General features: G+C 39.3%; 1 protein-coding gene and 1 long non-coding RNA gene across 8 annotated transcripts in view; one reads left to right on the top strand and one right to left on the bottom strand.

Moving 5' to 3' along the window:
* Positions 1-3,239, bottom strand: part of LOC147580231 (uncharacterized) — a 68,772-nt gene extending 65,533 nt beyond the window's left edge. Inside the window, exon 1 of one of the 3 annotated variants that reach the window (XR_015252660.1) lies at positions 1,950-3,239. This is a non-coding gene — a long non-coding RNA (uncharacterized LOC147580231). The remainder of the gene's footprint in view (positions 1-1,949) is intronic. The other 2 variants (XR_015252662.1, XR_015252661.1) reach the window with 2 other exon arrangements.
* The window catches only part of WDR72 (WD repeat domain 72), a 232,477-nt gene continuing 209,302 nt past the window's right edge, over positions 2,170-25,344 (top strand). For 3 of the 5 annotated variants that reach the window (XM_086710724.1, XM_025919506.2, XM_086710722.1), the window contains exon 1: positions 2,237-2,447. The gene's annotated coding sequence lies outside the window, so the exon portion shown is untranslated. Of the gene's footprint in view, positions 2,448-7,272; positions 7,356-25,344 lie in introns of those variants that run through there. The other 2 variants (XM_086710725.1, XM_086710723.1) reach the window with 2 other exon arrangements.

The raw sequence follows: 25,344 nt of genomic DNA, 5'->3' as shown, positions 1-25,344 counted from the left end.
GGGAAGGAAAAAAAAAAAAGAGGTTAGAGTGGGAGAGAGCCAAAGCATAAGAGACTCTTAAAAACTGAGAACAAACTGAGGGTTGATGGGGGGAGTTGGGAGGGAGGGGAGGGTGGGTGATGGGTATTGAAGAGGGCATCTTTTGGGATGAGCACTGGGTGTTGTATGGAAACCAATTTGACAATAAATTTCAAAAAAAATAAAAATAAATAAAAATGTATTCTTGGATTCAAAAAAAAAAAAGTGGGGGCTGGGGGTACCTTACCAGTCAACTGCCACATGCATATCATCATGCCACAATATTGATTTATTTATTTTAAGCAATTTTTAAATAAAAAAATTAATTAGAGTATAATTGCCATACTAATATCTTACTAGTTTCAGGTGTATATCATAGTGATCTAATATTTTTATGCATTGCAAATGATCCCCCCAAGTCTAATCACCAACTGCACCATACAGTTATTACAATATTATTGACTATATTCCCTATGCTGCACATGAAATCCCCATGACTCACTTAATCTATAACTGGAAGTTTGTACCTCTTAATTTCCTTCACCTATTTCACCCAACACCCAATCCCTCCCTACTCTGGTAACCAGCAGTTTCCTATATCTGTGAATCTGCTTCTGTTTTGTTTTGTTCATTTGTTTTTTAGATTTCACATGTAAGTGAAATCATACACTATTTGTCTTTCTGACTTATTTTACTAATTATGTATGTACTATACCACTTTTACTGTCCCCACCCACTGTCCCTATCTACTGTCCTCACCTTTACAGTCAAGCAGGGGAGGCCAATGCAACAAATAATTAATTGCAGTAAGTTGTGACCAGTGTTATGACACAGGAAGTGAGGTATCTTGGGAACGAACAGCAGAACAGCTAACTTGCAAGCGGGGAAGTGACAATTCTGATGAACTAAGACTGGGAACTAACAAGGCACAGAAGATGATGAAGGTGGGAAGACTGTCCTAGTTAGAGGGGCTTCATGCAGTAAAGTCCAGGATATGTGAAGTCTTCCCTGAGGGGAGACCTAAAAGTTGTGATCTGACACAGACCTGACCATCCCTGAAAAGGGAGTGTGGTTAAAATCTCTCCCCACCAGCTTCCAGAAGCCTTAGAATCCAGGACTAAGCAAGGGCACCTGGGTGGCTCAGTCGGAAAGCTTCAGAATTTCCCTCAGGTCATGAGCTCAGATCTTGAGCTCAGGTCATGATCTAGGGGTTAGTGGGAGTTAGTGGCTTCCAGCCTCACCCTGGGCTCTGCTGACAGCTCTGAGCCTGGAGCCTCCTTGGGATTCTATGTCTCCCTCTCTGTCTCTCCCGCTCACACCGACTCTGTTTCTCTATCAAAAACAAATATTAAAAAAAAAAAAAATCCAAGACTAAGTTGCCCACTGGATTTTGTAAGTAAAATAAAATAGCTGAGAAACCCCAGAAAAACAAAACGTCCCTCCCGTTTTTCTAAAACATCCAGTCAGTTGTGGTACTTGGTCCACTATCTCATTGCTGGTTAGAATGCTGGTTTCAGTCTTGACTGCTGGTTTTCAATGAAAAACCGAATTTCTCACCCATTCTCTAAACCTAGATTCACTCTCCCTGGAAGGGAGGATGCAGTATTTTAATTTTTTATTACATATATTTATTTTTGAGGGATAGAGTGAGACAGAGCGCGAGCAGGGGAGGGTTAGAGAGAGAAGCAGACACAGAATCCCAAGCAGGCTCCAGGCTCTGGGCTCCGGGCTCTGAGCAAGCTTTCAGCGCTGAGTCCCACGCGGGGCTCAAACTCACTAACGGTGAGACCATGACCTGAGCCGAAGTCAGACACTTAACCCACTGACCCACCAGGCGCCCCAGGGAGGATGCAGTATTGAGCGGACTTCCTTTCACCCCTTCTCCAAGGTCTGCCAGGGCTGGGGCCTGGGGTCTATACCACGTGACCCACCTGGATTTTCCTCAGTTCATCTGAACTCCCTCCAGCGCTGTAGGGCAGCGCACCTCCGAGGCTGCGGGCGGGCCTGTTCCGGTCGCCGCCGCCACCAACGCGACGGGGAGGGCCGGCGGGACCGCAGGCGGGGTGCGCTGAGCCGGCCGGGCAGCTGCGGCCGGAGGGAGCCGGAGCCCGGCGGGAGCCGGGGGCCGGAGGCGGGAGCAGGGCAGGGGGCTGGGGCCGGGGCGGGGCCGGGCCGGGGCGGGGCGGGGCCGGTCAGTCCCCAGGGCCTCCCCGCTGTCCAGCCGCTCGGCTGCCTGGCTGTCCAGACACCTGCTGCTTCGCCGCCCTGTGGCTCGGGTAGGTTGGGCGTCCTCTGGGCTCGGCTCAGGCTCCTGGGTCCCAGGCGGTGGGTTTCTGACTGCCCACGGCTTGGGCTTGTGCTGCTGCTTGGCTTCCCGCCCTAACTGACCGCGCAGCCTGAGTCTGGATACTGAGGGGCAGGGAAGAAAGGTGAGCGCGCCTAGCACTTGCTAGAACCTCTTATTTTGCTCCAAGTTCTTGCACGTGGAAAATTCTCTGTTCAAACTCTTGTCCAGATGTCGCATCAGTAGTGACCGAAGCCACTCATCTGTCAAATTGGTCCTTTCGTGAGTGTGTGTGTGTGTGTGTGTGTGTGTGTGCGCGCGCGCGCGCGCGCTCCAGGGTAGGGACACGGGCTGGGTTGGTGTGGGCCTCTGTATCTCTACAAGCGGTCCTGGGAGGCGTCTGCTCCTAGAGACCTTTAGGGACCCACCATTCACTACTGAGAGAGTTTCTTGGGGCTGGGAAGTCGGACTTCTAAGGAATGGGAGTCGATTGAATCAGTTAAAAAAAAAAAAAAAAAAGTGTCTGGTCGGGGGAAAAAGATCCGGTGGATGAGCGTCGCGAGGAGTGCCCCCTTGGGGGCTCCAGGCATCTGGCGAAAACTTCCTTGCCGTGCACCGATGGCTGAGACAGTAATAAAGACTGCGGACCCAAGACTTCGCCACTTGCAAAGTTGGACATGTGGCAGGAAAATAAAGCGGCGGGAGGGGGGGAGATGTCTGCACTGACAAAAATCTGGAAAAGTTGAAGTAGTAGGAATATTCCCTTTGGGGACGGGTGCTTCCTCATTCCGCCCTCCTCATTCATTACAGCATTTTTGTGTGCATTTCCAAACAGTTGACTAAATACAAATAGAACACTATTATATAGGAGCATGAACTTTTTCTTCCTTCCTCTCGAGGTTTTATTCTAAATGAGTTCAAGGTCAACTATTGGAGGCTAGGTCACCAGTTAGAAATACTTTAACCTGAGGAAAGGGTTTGAAACTTTTGTTCCTTTCATCCTCTTTCCCTCCCCATCCCCACCTCCCTTTCCCAGCCTCCCTAAGCCCCCTAACTCTGTCACCCCAACATAAAATGCACTAACCCCCTCCTCTCCTTAATTCTTACCACTTAAAGACCAGGGGTGAAGAAAGCAACCAACTTTGTCATGCAAGTACTTGTGATTAGTTTGGTCTTGTGACTTCTTGTTCCTTTGCCCTCTATTTCCTTCAGTATTAAAATGCACCCATAGTGTTTTCTGTAAAGAATACAAAGGGATTAAAAAAAAAAAAAAAGAATACAAAGGGCTAGAGGAGAAAAGCAAACTGTCCCTGAAGTGATCTAGTGAAGGGATTATTATTTTATTAAACCACAAAAATTGAGACTCTGTGTTGAGTTCCAGTATTTTTACCTCTTTTTGGGAAAGATATTTTTAAATTATAAATATTTTATCAATAAAAATCAATAGAAATCTGTGTTTCCAGTTTATACATGCCAACGGGAATAGAGGTGTATTTATGAAATAACTTCATGGAACCTTGAAAATACTGGTATTCTAAATATTTGAAGGTTTTCAAGATTGCTGGATTCAGCTATCTTTGTGGCTTGATAATCACTTATTTGTTCTATTATTTAATAATGTTACTCACAATATGTGGCATCTCTTATTAATAACTCTGTCAGTACATTTTAAAGGACATCTCTGGAACCCTGTTCTTAATACATACTTATTTTCTCCTAGTTGTTAACAGTTTTAGATTCATTCCTGCTCTAGACTGAATTAGAGGCAGGGAGATGAGATGGGGATCAGGATTAAAACAATTTGTGCAGTAACTTCTAGTACCAGATCATCTCCAGAGCCCTCTGGGCCAAATTAACTCTGGGGTCGTCAGCAAGTCCTTTAACTTATGTGTGTCATTTTTATCTTCAAAATAAGATTGTCTTTGGTCTTAAAGGACATTTAGGTGTCCAAACTCTGCTATAAAAGGCAAATCCTCATTTCTAGAGCAAGATATCCCTGCTCTAGAGGACTATCTCTTCTAGAATTTGCTTACATTTCCAGGAAAAGTCCTAGCATGCTGGACCCCACCCCCCAGCCCCACTTCAACAGTGTGGTGTGGTGTTTGACGGCATGAGTTTTGGGGACTGTTTCTACTTTCTAGCTCTGATCCTGAGCAAGCTACGTATGTTCTTCAAGCTTCATCTTCTTCGTGTTTAGAGTAGAGATAATAATAAGCCCTGGGATCATTATGAAGATCAAATGAAATGATGTATATCATATAAGTAGCAAAGTGTCTAAACTTAAAAGTCAATAAATGATAGGAACTTTTTTTTTCAGCACTGATTTCCCCTTTTTCTTTTAACAAGATGAAATTTAACCTAGAAAAACATAAGATCCTACACATGAGTGTTTAACAAGTAAGCAAGTATGGGGTGAGAGAATTGTAATTAATTGAATCAGTCAACTTCATGGTTAATTGACTATGTTTCCTCTGAGTCAGTGGTGAGTTGTGAGGGCCCAGGAAACTGATGTGATTTTAGTCTGCTTTAGTAGAAATTAGAATGAACAGCTATTGCCAAGGACATTTTTGTACATCTGCTTTTTACTCTTTGTGCAGACATCAGAGTTACACTCAAAATGGTCACTTAACACATTGACTTGTCTGGGGGTGGGGGGAGGGGGGAGGGAGGCAAAGGAGAAAAGAGAGACAACTCTTGAAGCTTTATAACATTCATTCATAACTAGTACATTAATTCTTTGACTTTTCCTTCAACATGTTTTGGACTTCTTGGTATATGTAAAATTCCCTGCCAGCAGAATGTGTGGGAAAGAGACAGGTTTCTGCCTTCCAAGCATTCATAATATACTTTAGGAAACAGACACAGCAATAATTAGAGCAGAGTAGTAAGTGGTCTGATAAATGTAGCGTAGGGAATGCTGGGGGAATAGGAGTGCTAAATATCAGCCAGAGGATCCTCAAAGGAGTTAAAATTTAGTTCCAATTTGGAAGATTCCAGTTTTGTAGGAGTTTGCCAGGTAGAAATGCTGAGAAAGAGCTTTCTGGGCCAAGGGAGAAATTTGTTTGGAAGTCTGACAGGATGAGAGAGCATGACAGACATAAATCATGGCACACTGTTCCCATGTTGCCCCATCCTTTACTGGCTATAGGACATGGGTAAATTATTTTGCCTCTCTGAGCTTTAGTTTCCTCAAACGTAAAATGAGGATCATATATTATTTTACACTATCAGGTACTTATTTACTCTTTGAGTCTCTCTAGCAGGGTGTCTACCTTACAATTTTGTTGGAAGACTTAGTTGCATATAAAACAAGAGGCTGTCTGATGTGCAGTTTACAATCAACTGATATGGTTCTATCATCTCCTTCTCTTGAGTGCAGAAAATACAACACTAATCTAGCCTTGAGTGTAGATGGGATTTATGACTTTCAGGCATATTATAAAAAGTAAACTGGGGTACCTGGGTGACTCTGTCTGCTCAGGTCATGATCTTTGCATCCAAAGCCCTTTTGACTTTTTCTTGGTATTGTTAACATTAAAATCCTTTTAAATTTGGTAGACTTCACCTCAAAATCAAATTTGATCATGCATGAGTCATCCCACTTGCAAACATTGGGCAAATTTACTGAACAATTGAATATCTAGAGTGAACCCCCTTTAGACCCTTTCCCCACAAGGATTTCAAAAAGAACACATCAGACTGTTTTGTTGCAAAGCCATACAAAGCAGGAAATTTTTCCACAAGCCATTTAGACAGTAATAGACAACAAAAGAATTTAACTACTTTCAGTTTCAGTCATTATAGTGAAAATAGTTTTTGGGGTCAGGCCAGCCCTGTTTGCTATGGAAGGCTCACATCAGGCCAGGGATTGGCATTCTCACTAGGCCATGTAGACTAGGCCCTGAATAAGAACTTTTTGAGGGAATTGTTGTTTTTAGTCATTCATTTAGTGAATGTTAATTTATTTTCATCAATTAATTTCACTATTTCATTAGCTGTGCTGTGCATGAGGGGTGCTGAATTTGATTCCAATTCTTTAGCCTCAAGTGTAATAAGAACATTTGGAGAGCTAGTTAAAATTTCTGGACCCTATGTCTTAGAGGTTCAGAGATATCATATCCGCCTGAGGCCCAGGAATCTGCATCTTTTTTTTTTTTTTTTTCAACGTTTTATTTATTTTTGGGACAGAGAGAGACAGAGCACGAACGGGGGAGGGGCAGAGAGAGAGGGAGACACAGAATCGGAAACAGGCTCCAGGCTCTGAGCCATCAGCCCAGAGCCCGACGCGGGGCTCGAACTCACGGAGCGCGAGATCGTGACCTGGCTGAAGTCGGACGCTTAACCGACTGCGCCACCCAGGCGCCCCAGGAATCTGCATCTTAATAAGCCCTGTGGTAGTGATGGTATTGATGGATGCTTTTTCTTTTTTTAACCAGTGTTTTTCCACATTCATGTACACATTTACATGCACTCTTTGGAGAACAGTATAATTTGTCTAGGCCTTGCCATTATTATTCAAGTGTGTAAACAATTCCAAACTCTAGTGCACTCCCCCCACTTTTAACCAAGTCAACTTACCTTTTGGTTGTCGTTTTTTTTTTTAATTTTTTTAATGTTTATTTACTTTTTGAGAGAAAGAGCACGAGTTGGGGAGGAGCAGAGAAAGAGGGAAACACAGAATCCAAAGCAGGCTCCAGGCTCTGAACTGTCAGCACAGAGCCCTACACGGGGCTCGAACCCACAAACCAGGAGATCATGACCTGAGCCGAGTTGGAAGCTTAACTGACTGAGCTATCCAGGCACCCCTCTCCTCTCTTTTAAATGTGAAAACCTCTATGCTAATTCTGTGTGTTTGCTTTTGAGAAATATAATGTATTCGATTATAATCATTATTGAGAAATTGAAAATAAAAGTAAATTTTAATAGTATTGCATTTATGTATTTATATTTTTATTTATGTATTTTTTTTTAATTAGGAGAAACAGTGACTGTGATTCTTAAAAGCCCATCATTCCACGTAGGCACAAAGACACTTATTTCTCCACTTCTTGAGGTAATGAAACCTGAGTCTTTGAAGCAACTTTTTGATGTGTATTTTGATTTCCTTTTGAACAAAAAAATACAAACATAAAGAGCTTCAATTTTCTTGTTTGTTTGTTGTTTTTGCAGTGAGATCACAGAAATAAACCAAGTCAGAGCAACTCTGTTGAATAGCTAATGTCTGCTGCCTGGAGAAAGAGAAAATTATTTTCTGCCCTCTATGTTGATGTGTATAGAACATGTGTTCTGAGTAGCTTCTATTTTCACTGCCTCTTTTTCCAGCTGAAGTGCAACATAAACTATTTTAATTAATATTGTGTCACCAAAAGGGATTGAAATAGCCAATTGAATTCTACCAAGATAGAGTCTTTTGATGAAAACATATCTTTATTGATTGTGGACGAAAAAAAAATCATTCTTAAAATGAAATCCAGAGAAAAATCATATCCCTCAGAGAAAATTTCTGAGTGGCAGGCCGAGATTAACATCATAAAATTGAATTTGTGCTGCAAGCCTTTGATGTAATCAGCAGCTGGGAGATGGTGTTGCCCTTGCTGTGCTCTCTCTGATTGTGGTGAATTATTGTGTAGAATGAAATAAGTGTTTCTGGTGTCCCTCCTCCAAGAAATACAAACAAGGTATTACTGGGTAGTTTCTTGCTAGTTAAAATGGGTTGGATCGATTCTAGGCCTCTTGGGCTCTCATACACCCATGAACTATAGGAGTTGGGCATTTATTTATGGCCTAGGGACAGAATTTCTTGATGCCACTGGACAGTGACTTGTTTCGTCAGTAAAAAGCCAGCAGAGCAGAGATGACGAGAGTAAGCAGAGGCCAGGATATGTTGGAAAGTGCCACAGTTGCACAGACGTAAGGTCTAGCCCTTGCCTGTCTCCCTCAGCCACTTCTTGTCACATACACTGCATTGAAATCATGGCAGTATGGACATCTCACTTTGTACAAAGAGTCCTTTTCCATGACACTGGTGTTATGATGAGCTTATTTTTTGTTTGTTCTTGTATTAAGTCCTCATTCTTAGAAAACACACTTGCCCGTGCATGTACTCACGCATGTAATGAATAGGTTTTGTAGATGAAGCACAGAAAATCTACTCACATATTTACCTTTAAATTGAAGAGAGATTTGGCCCCTGAACCACTCCTGTGGTTGAACCTAAGTTGTTTTTGTTTTGTTTTGTTTTTTTAAAAAAATAGGAGGACTGGTTTGTCTGTACACAAAGCCATAAACTGTAAAGCATCAGTTGGTAATGGTGCCTTTGTGGTTAAGCTCACTCTCAAGCCTTGTGAGAAGTGGGATGGGCCTTGTAGTCAGACAGATCCAGTAATGTAATTCTAGCCTAGGGATTTAGATTCACCAGGCCTCCTTTTCCTATTAACATAAATGGTGAGTGTGACAGAAAATCTACAATAGTGAAAAGAATGGCTGCAAATGGCTCACCTCCTGTATCTTGAATTAATGGTAGAATGGGCTGGTAATCCAGGAAATGACTTTAAAAAAAAACAAAGAAAAACAATATTCTTGTAAAGCTAAAGTCCCTTTGCATTATGACCTTCAAGTCATGTCCCTCCTCAACCACTCCAAACCACCATGGAATTCTGCATTCATAAGCCTTCTTTTATCTATCTATCTATCTATCTATCTATCTATCTATCATCTTTTTACTTTTCATAAAATTATTTACTTTTTATTACATCCTTCTTGATATAGTTCTCTTTTGGCCAAGCTTCTGCTGGGATCCTGGAGTGCAAAAGGATGAGTTTGTAATGTTCCCTGGCTGAGGAATTCCTGTTTTGTGGGCAAAATCAGAGAACACTAGAATCGTGGGCATTTCAGGAGGCTTCTCCAAACAGGACTTGTCTACATAGCTCTGTATTTCTGCCTGTGGGAGTGCCTTCCATCTGTTTTTCTGGGAGGCAGGGACTGTCATAATGGCAGTGAGCTGACTTCCAATGTCAGCTTGTGCTGAAGTTGGGGAAAGTGAAGTAAATATCACCACCAAGGAAGGAGGCATGGGCCTGACGGAAAACACATAACTTTTCTAAGAGAGAATCCTATGCCATTGACCACTATGGGATTGAGGTATGCTTTGGTCTTGTACCTGGGGAATACTTGACGTGGCATACTTTGTATCAGATATTTACATGCTTATGACTTGACTCATAGGTTGTAAATTCTTAGAGGTCAAGAATCTTTGTTGTTTTTTTTTTTTTCTTTAATTTATTGGGGCTTTCAATAAATACTTGTGGAATGAATAAAATTAATATATTAGGGGGGCGCCTGGGTGGCGCAGTCGGTTAAGCGTCCGACTTCAGCCAGGTCACGATCTCACGGTCCGTGAGTTCGAGCCCCGCGTCAGGCTCTGGGCTGATGGCTCAGAGCCTGGAGCCTGTTTCCGATTCTGTGTCTCCCTCTCTCTCTGCCCCTCCCCCGTTCATGCTCTGTCTCTCTCTGTCCCAAATAAATAAAACGTTGAAAAAAAAAATTAAAAAAAAAATATTAGGGAACCTATAAAATGGATGGAAAGGAGATTTATACAAAAGAAGTAGAAAAGAAAATTTGGTAAATGACTATGTGATTCAGACTAAAATTTAAGTGTTATCTCAAGAATAGTTATGTTTTTAAGGGCTACATTCTGACTAGAAAGAAACAGAAAGAAACAGAAAGAAAATATCTATCAGTCAGGTTAGGTATATTAGTTGCTATGGCTGTCATAACACAGTAAGGCAAATTGCATGATTTAAGTGACAGAAATGTATTATGTCATGGTTTGAGAGGCTAGGTGTCTGAAATAAGGTGATGTCAGGGTTCTTTCCTTCTGAGGCCTGTGAGGAAGAATCTGTTTCAGACTAGCTGCTGGTGGTTTGCTGGCAGTCTTTGCTGTTCCTTACCTTGTACAAGTGTGACCCCCATTTCTGAAATCATCTTCATGTCTCTCTCCCTGTGTGCATCTGTCACCAAATTTTCTTGTTTTACAAGGGATGCCGGTATCATTGGGTTTGAGCCACACCCCAATCCAGTATGACCTCATCTCTTCACTTAATTAATTCTGACCCTGTCTCCAAACAAGGTCACATTCTGAGGTACTGAGTTAGGACTTCAATATATGAATTTTGGGGTGGGCTCAATTCAACCCTTAGTGGATGGAAAGATGGTAGATTTTGTTCTATTTTGACATTTTGGCACTTTGGAGTTTTACCTTCATTGTTCCTGCTTGGTTTACTTACTAGATGGAATCCACTGTAAATTATGAATAACAGAATGAAGGATTACAAATGACAAGGATTCCACTTATCATTCTACTATTTATTTAGCAGGATTTATACACAGATTTTGAGATTGAAAAAAAGCCTTCTAATAATAGCAGCTAACACTTATTGAATGCTTACTATCTACCTGATGATTCCCATGGATTATCACATTTAACTCTTGTATGAATTCTATTGGGTTGATATTATTACTTATTTACATTTTACTGATGAGGAACCCAATATGAAATTGTAAATTAATCTGCCTGAGGATATATAGTAGTAGATTTAGCATTCAAATCCAAGCCGACTAATTACAGGACCTCAATACTGGGCACATGCTGTGTCCTTAGTCTTATTACAACTTGGTAAGGTAGACATTATTCCCATTTCATGGATGAAGAAAGTTTGAAGTTACCACGTACTTGCCTGGATCATAAAACCATCAAGTGTCTAAGATTTAGGGTTTGAGCCTAGGTGTTATCTCCTTGGGGAAATCCTTCCAATGTTTGAGTTCAAGCTCCACTTGTATTTCCCCCACAAACACACTTGCATTTACGGTAAATAGCACTCATTACACTCTTGGTGATGCCAGACATGCCTATGTCCCTTAGACACACCATTGAGCATCTTGAGGTATGTGACATTGTTTTTCTTGTCTGTATCCTTAGAATCTTGCACAGTTTCTGACACATAGCAGATACTCAATAAATATTTGTTAATTAAATGAATATTGAGTAAAAGCAAAGGGGCCAAGAAAAAAGGAAACCACTTGAGGATACAAGAAATAGGGTTAATAAAAGGAGTAACTGAGGTGACAGAAGATGAAATTTGGGATAGGGATAAAAATGTTATTAGAGGAGATTTGTATGGGAATCTTACAAAATTAGGCTAAAACTAAGGAAAAGATGCAGAATGTTGATGTGATGAGAGGAAGCTCATGTTTAAGTGCCTTGATTTTCTTGGTTAGTTGGAAGTAAAGATCATCAGTCCAAAATATTGGGGTGCAAACAATTTCCTCAGTTGGGGTGAGGTTTTCAAGGAGTAGAAGAAAAGACTTCAGTATGGTAATGGATAGGAGTCATATTTCCCACGGGGATTTTAGGCGGTACACAGCAAACATTTATGGTCATAGACAAATATTTATTTTAATGTGCATTTTGAAAAAAAAAAAATCTAACCAGCTCATCAAACTTCTTGATTTTATGGATATTAATGATAAAATAACTTTAAAGGAGACTCTTAAATCACTTAATTTATTCTTAAATAAGTTGATTTGATACTAAAATGAACTGAGTTAATTTAAATAAACATATTAGCCAAACAGTTTTATAGATTATACTTAGCAAAAACAAACAAACAAAAAAAAGCCTCAAGATTGGAATTAGGTTTTCAGAATTCACACACACACACACACACACACACACACACACACACACACACTCTTCTAATAGCAGGAATACTTAATTAAAATTAATCCTCAAATGACTCAGTTGTAAATACTTTGAAATCAGGGACTATGTTTTCTTATTCTTTGTGTTCTCTGCAGCCCAGCCCATCACTTTGAATATATGTGGTTCTCAATAAATATATGTTGAATTTATTTAAGAGTGGTCTAATAAACTGGTATTATTTTGTTCATGTTAGATACTTGTAGGTTTAAAAACAACAGGTTCATTGTAAATATTCAGAGAGTTAAATATAGAATAAACTAATGGGGGAAAAATCTACATCTTACAGCCTAAAACTAAGGTTTTAGACAAGAGGATTGGAATTCCATGAAGTTGTTACTGATTGAATATGAATAAAAGTGAAGGAACCACGAAAAAAGAAATGAGTTCTCCTTCCCGTATTTCTTTTACCAGCCGAACTCTCATGTCTTTGACAGTAACTGTAAATGGAACACTTTTGCATTAATTTGGCTGTGTGAGCTTTGTTGCACTACGGCTTACTGAGCAAGGAGGTGAAGTTGGAGGTACTATTTTGTGAAAATCTTTGACACAGAAGGCTGGGGGAGCTGTAAGCTATGATGGAAATTTCATCTGTATAGCGATAGGTATGTGATTCCTTGGCTGGTTTGTTTTATATACGTTCTAGCTCATGAGTGGAATTCAGAGATTACTCTGCATTGTGTGTTTCATTCATTCCTTGACCCCTGAGTTATTTTACCATTTACTTTACCTGCTAAGACATTCCATACCTAAGACACATTACTTTCTAGAGTTTCCTAAGTAGCAGTCACTCAATAATAACATTTTTGGATGAGTTTAGCTTTCTTTTTTTTAATTGTATCCAAATTAGTTAGCATATAGTTCAACAATGATTTCAGGAACAGATTCCTTAATGCCCCTTACCCATTTAGCCCATCCACCCTCCCAGAACCTTTCCAGTAACCCTCTGTTCTCCATATTTAAGAGTCTCTTATGTTTTTCCCCCTCCTTGTTTTTATATTATTTTTGTTTCTCTTCCCTTACGTTCATCTGTTTTGTTTCTTAAATTCCTCATATTAGTGAAGTCATATGATATTTGTCTTTCTCTGACTAATTTCACTTAGCCTAATACCCTCCAGTTCCATCCACATAGTTGCAAATGGCAAGATTTCATTCTTTTTGATTGCCGAGTAATACTCCATTGTATATATATATACCACATCTTCTTTATCCATTCATCCATCGATGGAAATTTGGGCTCTTTACATACTTTGGCTATTGTTGATAGTGCTGCTATAAACATGGGGGTGCATGTGTCCCTTCAAGACAGCACACCTGTATCCCGTGGATAAATGCCTAGTAGTGCAATTGCTGGGTCGTAGGGTAGTTCTATTTTTTGAGGAACATCCATACTGTTCTCCAGAGTGGCTGCACCAGCTTGCATTCCCACCAACAATGCAAAAGAGAGCCTCTTTCTCTGCATCCTCGCCAACATCTGTTGTTCCCTGAGTTGTTAATGTTAGCCATTCTGACAGGTGTAAGGTGGTATCTCATGGTGCTTTTGATTTGTATTTCCCTGATGATGAGGGATGCTGAGCATTTTTTCATGTGTCAGTTGGCCATCTGGATGTCTTCTTTGGAGAAGTGTCTATTCATGTCTTTTGCCCATTTTTTCACTGGAATATTTGTTTTTTGGGTGTTGAGTTTGATAAGTTCTTTATAGATTTGGGGTACTAACCCTTTATCTCATATGTCGTTTGCATGTATCTTCTCCCATTCTGTCTGTTGCCTTTTAGTTTTGCTGATTGTTTTCTTCTCTGTACAGAAGATTTTTATTTTGATGAGGACCCAGTAGTTCATTTTTGCTTTTGTTTCCCTTGCCTCCAGAGACGTGTTGAGTAAGAAGTTGCTGCAGCCAAGATCAAAGAGGTTTTTGCTTGCTTTCTCCTCAAGGATTTTGATGGCTTCCTGTCTTACATTGAGGTCTTTCATTCATTTTGAGTTTACTTTTGTGTATGGTGTAAGAAAGTGGTCCAGGTTCATTCTTCTGCATGTCGCTGTCCAGTTTTCTCAGCACCACTTGCTGAAGAGACTGTCTTTATTCCATCGGGTATTTTTTCCTGCTTTGTCAAAGATTAGTTGGCCATACGTTTGTGGGTCCATTGCTGGGTTCTCTATCCTGTTCCATTGATCTGAGTGTCTGTTTTTGTGCTAGTACTGTACTGTCTTGATGATACAGCTTTGTAGGATAGCTTGAAGTCCGGGATTGTGATGCCTCCTGCTTTGGTTTTCTTTTTCAAGATTGCTTTGACTATTCGGGGTCTTTTCTGGTTCCATACAAATTTTAGGATTGTTTGTTCTAGCTCTATGAAGAATGCTCGTGTTATTTTGATAGGGATTACATTGAATATGTAGATTGCTTTGGGTAGTATTGACATTTTAACAATATTTGTTCTTATCCAGGAGCATGGAATCTTTTTCCATTTTTTTGTGTCTTCTTCAATTTCTTTCATAAGGTTTCTATGGTTTTTAGTGTATAAATTTTTCATGGAGGACTTTAGTTTTGATGTTGGTTAGGAGTTAATTCTGAAACAGTCAAGCTCCACTGGGTGGACCAAGTAGAATTTTATGTGTTATTCAAATATGCCACGGGCAGTCTTGGCCTTAGTAGAAACATTTTTCTTTAACCTTTTCTAAGGAGTGATCTGATTACAATCTGTTGATAAAATAAGACCTTTTACTTCAGGAACATCTGCAAACAGACAGGTTTGGGCAGACAAGGCTTCTGTGGAGACCAGCTGTGCAGGAACCCTTTGGTTCCTGCAGACTCCTGAGGCGGCTTGCTTCATATTCCTTGCGGCAAAAGTAGCTCTCACTGTGGCCTACCCTGACACCCAGACATTTTCTCTCCAGTCTTCTTCTTCCTTCACAAAGCCCTACTTTGCTCTCTGCCTGTTTGTTGTCCCTTACTAGCTAGCTGTGTGACGTAAGCCAAACTACTTTACTCAGGTCTCCAATCTCTATTTTTTTTCAGCTTTATTAAGGCAAAATTTTACATACAATAAACTGCACCCATTTCAAGTGTTCAATTTGATGGATTTTAATAGTCCTAGCACTTTAACCTAAACTCAAAAATTAGAAGAAAACATGCCCACTGGTTTCAAGATGAAGGAAGGAATCATGAAATAATTTATTTGGGTTCCTCAGCACCCGTATATTGAGTTTTGAACAAAGTAGTTGGGGTTTCCCTTCACTCTGGGGATGGGATTCTGAGAGGTCATACAATGGTATAAGTGGCCGATCTGAGATTCAAACCCAGGTCTGTTTTATACTAAAGCTTCTATTGTTAACAGCTATACTATTTTAATTTTCCTCACATATATTTACTTTGGTCAGATTTATTCAGAATTCATGCATGGTAATGGGGGACTTTACCATTTGTATTCTTTGGTTGGCTGTCCTCAGTCAAGGGGTTCAAGATTTGTGTCTGTCTCTGAGGCTGGTGAGGCAGAGACTCGGTGTCTGGGCGTGTCTCTGAAGCTATTTATGACAAGTAAACAATTCCAGTGCCCGGTAGACAGCAGTCACAAAACCACATTTGCATCATACTCATTATTTTGCTAACCCCAGACAAGTCAGAGAGATAAAAACAAATTGTTACAGGGAAGAAGATGGCAGTGAGAAGGATGGGGACTGCATTGGTGTGTCTTCTTTTCTTACACTTGCTAGGTAATTGTATTCATGGAGAAAGAAACAGGCGCGTGTTAGCCCAAGGCAGTGGAGGCCATGTTGGAGCTTGGATGCACAAGAGGTTTTATTGTTGTTGTTTTGCTTGACTTTTTATTTTTTGTTTGTTTGCTTATTTTTCAAAGAACTATCAAAGTAATAAAACATTTTGCTTAGCAGATTACTAAGACTTTCCGGAAGGGAAGTCTCTGTTGTCATGGTGTGCAGGGAGAGAATGCTGGATGGGTTGGTAGGAGACGTGGTCTGGTTCTCAGCCACTCTCTTTGAAGTGGGCTAAGTAAGCAATTTCCCTGGGCTTTCATATCCTCATCTGTGGAAGGAAGGAAGGCAGTGACTGTGATCTTCAAGGCTTCCTTGTGTCTGTAGCCTAGAGTTGCAAGCAGCCCTAGGATGCCTACAGGCACATCCAGTTAAATTTGAATTTCAGATAAACAAACCATTTTTATAAGCATGTCCTATGGAATTAAAGTTGGTTTTTTTGGTGTAAACATGACCAAAATATAGCCTCGGACACACTTATATTAAACAAATTTGTTACTTATCTGAATTTCCAATTTAATTGGATATCCTATATTTTTATTTATTGAATCTGGAGTCATTAATTTTAAGATAATCATAGAGTTTAGTATAATAACAATTGTACTTTTTCATGGCCAAATGTTCTAGTATATAACCACAGTTTTAGAAAAGAAACTGTAATTGCCAGTATTGCAAAAGTAGCATAGGGAATCTCACACTAAGAAAGCTATTGCTAGAAAGTAATAGTCACATTCTCTGCCCATTATGTAAAATTATAGTGATCCATAGCCTTATTCATTTATTTAATAAAGATTTACTGAGTGCCAGTTATGAACAAGGAATTATGAAGGTGTTTTCTGTACAGAAATCACCAATTCTATACAGAATCACCTATCTTCACATCAATTCTCCAAGGTAACTATTTTCTTCATTTTGTAGATGGGAAAACTGAGGCTCAAAGAATATTTGCTAGCTATTAAGGGGGAAAAAAGACCAAGAGTTATGTGACTCTATTATATTTTCTTGCCTATTTTCTTCACAATAATCTTTTTTTTTTTCAACGTTTATTTATTTTTGGGACCGAGAGAGACAGAGCATGAACGGGGGAGGGACAGAGAGAGAGGGAGACACAGAATCGGAAACAGGCTCCAGGCTCTGAGCCATCAGCCCAGAGCCCGACGCGGGGCTGGAACTCACGGACCGCGAGATCGTGACCTGGCTGAAGTCAGACGCTTAACCGACTGCGCCACCCAGGCGCCCCCACAATAATCTATTTTAAACCCAATTAATGGATATAGTGGTGTGCTAAATAAACCTAATGATGAGTGTATACTCAGAAACAATTATTTCCATCCATTTGTGTGGCACACAGAGAGGGACACCAGGGTGATTATTTCCCTCTAAAGATAAGTTCTACCAGAATAAGAAGATTCACTGGTTCTGAGAAAGTCACATCACCTTTCCTCTACTTTCTCATCAGCAGAATAGGAGTTGAACTCCACGTTTATAAAGTTTCTTCTAGTTTCTACTGAAATCCTGCCTCATATTCAAGGTGAAATATAGTCATTTAAGGAGTATTTACTGAGTGTTTTGTATGTGGCAGGGAGTGTGCAAGGGACTAGTGATCAAACAATGAAAATACATATCCATCCTTTGCGAGCTGTAATTTACAGTTTTGCAGATGTTTTCCCCCTGGTGATTTAAGAGCCCCTATAAGTTTGGGAGGTGATCAGGAAGCTCACATTGTTGGAGGAGGTAGCCCTTTGCTATTTTTATCTAAAAATACATTACTTAAAGACATTTTCCCTTGAAAATGAAACAACTTGGGAGTTCCCAGGTGCTATCATGTGAGTTTGTGCAATAGTTAGTGGCTTCAGCATGGCTGCATCACCAGGAGGCTTATTTCTTAATTGTGAGTATGGTTTTCCAAACTCTGTAATGGTTTGGACCTTCTATAGCTTTAAATCATTTATGCTTCTTGACAAATTTTACTTAATTCACTGTTTCTCACCCTTTTTCATGCCAAAGCATGAACACAGAAAAAATTATCTTTGTACATACTGGGTGGAGGGTTTCAATTTCTCTTACCCCCTCCTATCAGCTTTTCACAACCTAGTATGTGTCATGGCATACATCTGGGAAGCTCTGATTTATTTAATTTCTACATGGTTACAGAAAACAAGCACAGAGAACTCTACTGTTGAAATCCTGTGTCAATGAGAATGAAAACAGTAACAATTCTGCATATTCACTACAAAGTGTTCCTTTAGTCTGTTGGTGCATTCATCTGATAAGTATTCTTATGTGGAATATCAAGCTGTCACTAGTACTTTAAAAATTAATAGTATATCAATATTAATTGATATTAAATATGAAAATTAACAAATATTAAAAGGAGAAAATTATAATGATTTCACGGAGTATGGTTTTTCCTAGTGAGTAAACATATTCACAAACTTCATGTGTTTTGAATGACTACAAACTATTTGTAAGTAACAGTCTGAAATCTTCTCTCTTATTTGGCAACAAAATGTTGAAGTTATATAAATGAACAGATTGACTTTGTTAACCGTAAAAGGTAGGAAATCTAAACATATCAGAAAGGTAGTTTTGGTCTTGTTTGACATATACCTAATGTTTAATCTATTAAATATCATATATTTAAATAACATGCTTAAATTTAATATTATGCTCTTGTTTTCAGTTATGTATAAATTGAATTTGTCTTTATATATATTTAAACTATATTATTTTTTAAAAAAAAATTTTTTTTCTCAATGTATTTATTTATTTTTGGGACAGAGAGAGACAGAGCATGAGCGGGGGAGGGGCAGAGAGAGAGGGAGACACAGAATCGGAAACAGGCTCCAGGCTCCGAGCCATCAGCCCAGAGCCTGACGCAGGGCTCGAACTCACGGACCGCGAGATCGTGACCTGGCTGAAGTCGGACGCCCAACCGACTGTGCCACCCAGGCGCCCCTATTTAAACTATATTAAAACCAGCTTTATACTACACACTTTGAAAATTACTAGATCTATAATAATCTTTTTTCCTCAAAATCATTTTTATTATACTATTTGGAAATGACAAAATAATAAAAAATAATAAATATATATACCTATATATAGGTATATATAGGTATATATATGTATGTATATGAGTGTATATATGTATATGTATATTCATGTATGTATATGTATATATATGAATGAAAAGGGTTTTGAGGGACTATATGTTATTGAAGAAAGGTACAAAAATCCAAAGGAAGGAAAAGTTGATGAAACATCACCTACTTTCTATAGATAACAACATAGGCTCTGTGTTTTCATAGCACCTGGATGTTTCCAGAGCACTTGTTACATACTATTGAAGCCACTTTGGGACAAGTTGTGGAATGAATATATATATATATATATTCCAATATATATTGCAATATATATATTGGAATATATATATATATAACTATATAACTAGTGAGTGATGCATTTACATGGGTCTTTTCCCCCAAAGAATTTAAAACTAGGGGAAGGAAAAAAAAAGAGACAGGTTAGAGTGGGAGAGAGCCAAAGCATAAGAGACTCTTAAAAAATGAGAACAAAATGAGGGCTGATGGGGGATGGGAGGGAGGGGAGGGTGGGTGATGGGTATTGAAGAGGGCATATTTTGGGATGAGCACTGGGTGTTGTATGGAAACCAATTTGACAATAAATTTCATATATTTTTTTTAAAAAGAATTTAAAACTATGGATTGTGAGCTTTTTTGAGGCCATTCATCTTCTCATCTTGAGAACCCATTGTGATAACTGGATAGGCTGCAGTTAAAAATTTGTCTAGAAATTATTTGAAAGTCACTTAAGAGTAGACCTGCATGTGTGCATGTGTGTATGTGTGTGTGCGTGTGTGTGTGTATGTGATTATTTTAACACTTTACTGATTATATGATAAAATATTGATCATATTGCTTATATAAGTTGTAAGATACAATATCACACTATAAAATATTGTACTTGGTACTGTGACTAGATCCAAAAGAAGGACATTTATTTGCCCTTTGTATTAGAGTCTGTAACTTTATCCCTGTCCATGGGAGTGTTTCATTTATAAGGTTCACTTTTTTTTTCTCCATTGGAAGTGTTTATTGTCAATTGCCTTTAAATAGGCCAGATTTAAAAGTCATTAAAGGACCCGTAATAATCTACTTGTAGTCATGATTAAGACATTCTGAAATATTCAGGCACTCACATTTGGAATACAATGGTTTAAACTGAGGGCTGTGATAGAGGTTTGGAAGCCCTTTCCAAGGCTTTTAATACTCGTCTAGACACGTAATTATTTGAAAGGGGACATTATACTTCTGTCAGGGGCATAACATATCATATCACGTAGTTTCCTGTAGAGACTCTACAATAGACTTTTTTCCTTTGAGGATTATTTTTGATTACTGATTTCTGGGAAATTTCTGTATACAGGGTCTCAAGTTGTGGATTTGCTCTCTTTCTTTTTGACAATAAGGTGCTAAGTTTCTGGAGTTAATTTTTAAAATTTTTTTCAAAAAAAGAGAAAAAGATAGTTTGGGAAAAAAGTGACTACTGAGATATGCAACCTTTTAATCAGTTACTAGCTCTCACTGTACAATTTGCTTAGTCTCTAAGAATCTCATGGTTAGAAGTGACCTTAAGATTTATGTAGACCACATTTTTCATTATTAACTTTCTTATAAGAGAGATTAGAGAGGGATTAGATTAATGATCCCTAAAACCACTTCTTGCCATAAATTCTAAATTTAAGGAAGTTTATAAAATAATGATAACATAATTTGTATATTTATACCCATGTGCTTTTATTTATATCACTGAATGTATACCTAATAAGAATACTGAAAAGTAGGGAACACAGGTGTTAGTGTCCTCATTTATTACGTATCAACTTTATAATCTGGAAATAAGTTAGTAAGTGGTTATAGAAGCCCTGGAATGAGGTCTCTGAATTCCAGGTATGTTTTTACTCTATTTAGCAATCCAGATTGTCCAGGATGAATTCTGGTTGAGATCTGATTTCCTGTGGCTTTGGCCTTGGTGCTTTTTGTTTTCTAACTTGGATGTTATGAATACTATGACTTTTAAGCATTTTAATCTATGGAATCCTAGATTTACTTGATTTTCTAAATTCCAAGTGCCCTGTATTTTGTTGTGTATTAAACATTTGTAAACATTTGCATGGGTGGATGCTTTCCTAGACATGAGTCTTCAGAGTATAGTGTACATTTCCATTCATTCGTTTATTCATTCAGTAAGTAGTTACAGAGTTCCTGCCGGTCCTAAGCCCTTTTCTGAGACTAGAGAATACAACAATAGATAAAACAGACAGACTGCCCTGGGAGGATTTAAAATCTAGTGAATTTGAAACGAATTTAATTTGAATTAAGAATAAAGCAAAAGTGTAATGGTGGAAAAGTTTGATACATGGGTAACTGTTGCTATGATCCAGAAGTATGGAGCTAAAAAAAAAAAAAGTATAGTAATTTGTTGAATACCACTATGTCTTTCACATTATAAACATGATCTCATTTCACCTTGACAATAGCCCTGGTTTAGGCATCATTATCATTTCCAGGTTAGAGACGAGAAAACAAGAGCCAGGGTGATTAAATGACTCACATTTAAGTCTAACCTGACTTAAAGTCTGTAATCTTAATTAGCTCCCTCCTTTTGGAATATAGAGCTGAAAAATAATACAGAAGATAATTTATTCAACCAAGACCTCATTGTTTTCTCATGTTCAAAATACTGTGCCTCGGGCACTGTAGAGAATATAATAAGGATTAAGGAATGATTCCCATCTTCACAAAGAATAGAAGGAAGAAGCATCAAAATCATATAATACAATAATATTGTTCAAATTTAAAGTAGTATTTTTCAAGTACCCATTGTGGGCTAGGCACTACACTAACCTTGCAGTAGTGTTTCATTTCATTAGGGAGACATCACTGCACAGCAGATAATTTTAGGGGAAATAGGAAACCAGAATAATACAAAGTAGCTGATTATTGGGTAGACAATGTTGCAATGATTCAAGCAAGAGAAGTTGATTTTCCAGAGTAAAGGGGCTATAAATAACTCCCCTCAGGAATTATTTATCTTCAGCATAATGTTAGTTAATAATTACAATGTACTAATTCCCTGGCAAATGTTTCCCAAATTTATGTCTGCTATAGTTTCTTCTTGGTAGTCTAGACAAATTTCCTTGACTCCAGTTTCCTAAGTGAGCTTGAAAAGGTGACAGGAGAGTCCTTAGACAAGAGCCAAGTGCACAATGCCTATAGACAAAAAATTCCTGGCTTCCTTTGGAACAGTGTGACCCTGAGAACGCCCTTTTCTACCACTTCTTAGTTCTGAGAAGCACATGTTAGCTACGGGAAGAGTGAGGCTAAAGTGCACATGACTTCCAGATGGTGATTTTTGCTGTAATACTAGAAGCCACGCTGAAAAGACCAATACAAAGTTAGGTGTAGTGTTTCTTAGGAGGAGAATGTTAAAACACACCCAAGCCATTCTTCTCACTACCAGCTTTGTGATCTTCACATCTATCATATTACCTCGTATTCACAGGAATGACTTATGCCCCAAAGGTGAATTTTCCTGATAAGTGAAACTTACTATTTAACTCTGTCTTCGAAGTTGTTAAAACTATTACTTTCTGCTTTTCTGCCTTCTTAAACAGTGTGTTGGCCATCTTACCGTGTTTTACTCAGCCAGTCAGTGCCATGATGCATAATAATTGCCTTGGGTTGAAATACCATGGAGCCCTTGGGAGTGATGGCGATTTGGGCCCACGATTTATCTGTGAATGCTGTATTCTCTCAGGCCTTATTTGTTAGGAAAATGTCTTTATATAGCCCTCACTTTGAGTGATAGCTAAGTATAAAAACCTAGGTTGACATTGATCCTCAGCATTTTACAGGTAATATTCCAGTAGCTTTGGGCCTTAATGTTGCTGTGGAGAGATCTACTTTGAGCATACTTGATGCTCCTTTTTTAGGTTGTTTTGTTTTATTTCCTTCATGCTTTGCCTTTAATGTAGTGTTTCTCTATGGTTTCTCTAAGATGTCCTTTGGTGTCCATTTATTTTTAGTTTAATCCTCCTTAACACATTAGATTCTTAAATCTGAGTTTTGTATCTTTGAAATAGTCTGGAAAGTGGCAGACCCATTAATAATATGCCTTAAAAATATTTCAAACTTATGGGGCACCCCTGTGGCTGAGTTGGTTAAGCATCTGACTCTTGATTTCAGCTCAGGTCATGATCTTGGGGCTCATGAGTTTGAGTCCTGCATCGGGCTCTGTGCTGACAGCCTGGAGCCTACTTAGGATTTTGTCTCTCTCCCTGTCTCTCTCTCTCTTTCAAAATAAATAAATAAAAATTTGAAAACAATGCTTATAAAATATTTCAAAATTGGGGTGAGCAGTAAGTATAGTACACAGAACTATTTTCATGAAAACTATTTAAGAGTAATTTGCCAATCTATTACTCCATCTTTGAAGAATTAATTTGTATTTCTTAGAACAAAGATGTTCTCCTATATAATCTCGTATATAATCACGCTTCAAAATTAGAAAATTAGAAAATTAGCATTGATCTATTCCTACTATTCAGTCCTAGACCCCACTCAAGTATTGCCAGTTATCCTAGTAATGTCTGCAGTAGTAAGAGGATCCAGGCGAGACCCATGTCTTGCATTTAGTTGTCCTGTCTCTTGAGTCTTTAGTTGGAGCGGTTTCTTAGTTTTTGACTTTCATGAACTTCTTTGGCCTTTTTGAAAATTACAGTTCAGTTATTTCACAGAGCCCTTCGGTTTGTATTCGTCACCATTAGATTCAAGTCACACATCTTTGGCAGGAACACCACAGAAGTAGTGCCGAGTTCGCCTCACAGCATCCTATCCAGTGGCATGTGACTCTGATATGCCACATCACGGATGCTTACTTCCATCATTTGCTAGGCTCTTCTGTAAAGTTACTCTTTTTTTCCCCTTTGTAATTAGTAATTATCAGTGTGAACGCATGGCTTCCCATTTTATTCCATGAGTTTCAATCTGTTCCTAGCATGATTCACTTTGATTTCCATATTGTCCATAACTTGGCTGGTGGGCGTCCATTCAACCTGGCTTCTGTGTCCCTTTGATACATCCTGTCACTCTCTGAGCACTTCCTTGCTTTCAACAATAATATATGCCGGTATCATTTTGGATTTTCCCTGTTCCACACCTGGAATCAACCAATTTCCCAAGAAACCCAGCTCCTTTTAGTAAAGACTCATATTGAGGGGGTGCCTGGATGGCTCTGTTGGTTAAGCATCAGACTCTTGAATTCCAGTCAGGTCATGATCTCACTCTTCCTGAGTTCGAACCCTGAATGGGAGTCTCTCCCACCCTCTCTCTCTCGGCCACTGCCCCACTCTTGCATTCTCTCTCTCTCTCTCCCTCTCTCAAAATAAATAAATAAACTTTAAAAAGGGAAAAAAAATAGTATTTAGAAGATGCTAAGTGAGTTGTTGCTGTGGGAGTTGTTGCTGCTCCTCGGCCCTTGGGGAACAGAGATGGCAAGTGTGTATGTGTGGTGCATGTCTTCATACCAAAACCTCTGATTCCATTGCAACATCACAGAGAGTGTTCTAGTTTTCTTCCTTTTCTACTTCCAACTCTCTTTTCTGGTAATAAGAAACCTGGTTCCTGTTATCTTGTTAACATATTCATTATTTGATCAATTACTCTGAATGTAACCAATTTTCTGTAAATGCTGCTGCCTTGCTTTCTGTGCGGATGTCCTCCTGATCACTAGATGGCTTCATCACCCCTGGAGGATCTGTCTGCTAACCCCAGATGTGAATACTCTGCTCAGCCACTGTATTCCCTGTGTCTGGTTACACTTTCTGTTAGTGCTCCTTCTCATACAGCCAAGACATGCTGAACCTCCCCCAGCATGCCTGCCTTCCTTAGCCTCCCTGGGCTCCTGCACTCTAGGCCAGGCCATCCCTGTAAATGGAAGTTCACATCACCCTGTCCAGCCTCTGACTCCCCTGTGCCAGTACCTCCTTACCAAGCATGAAAACCACATCACCCTGCTTGGGTTTTAGCACTCCTCACTGGATCTGCCTTCAGTACAAATACCCTTCTCACCTTACCCAGGTTTCTGAACCCCACTTCCTTCATCATCCTCACAGTGTCAACTCTTTCCTTCTTGCTCAGGCCCCAACACCCAGTATGAGACAGCCTTGCACACACTGTCCCTCTTCACTCTGCTTGGGTTGTGCATCTCACACAGACCTGCCCCGTGTTTGGGCATCTTACTTATCCTTCCTGGGCTCCAATTTCATGTGTTCTCAGATGCCCTCCTCACCCTATATGAGCTCTGACACTCCATTCAAGTTTTCTCTGTCCAGTGGTTTTAGGAGTGAACTAGCCAGGAAGAGAAAGGGTTCTACCTTTTTTTGGAGCTTATATTAGATAAATGTTGGGTGTTTTCATTGCGTTATCTATACCTC

The sequence above is a fragment of the Puma concolor genome, chromosome B3 (genome assembly GCF_028749965.1).
Source record: "Puma concolor isolate L17-30 chromosome B3, mPumCon1.1.hap2, whole genome shotgun sequence".
Lineage (NCBI taxonomy): Eukaryota > Metazoa > Chordata > Mammalia > Carnivora > Felidae > Puma > Puma concolor.
This window is presented reverse-complemented; position numbering and strand designations above follow the sequence as displayed.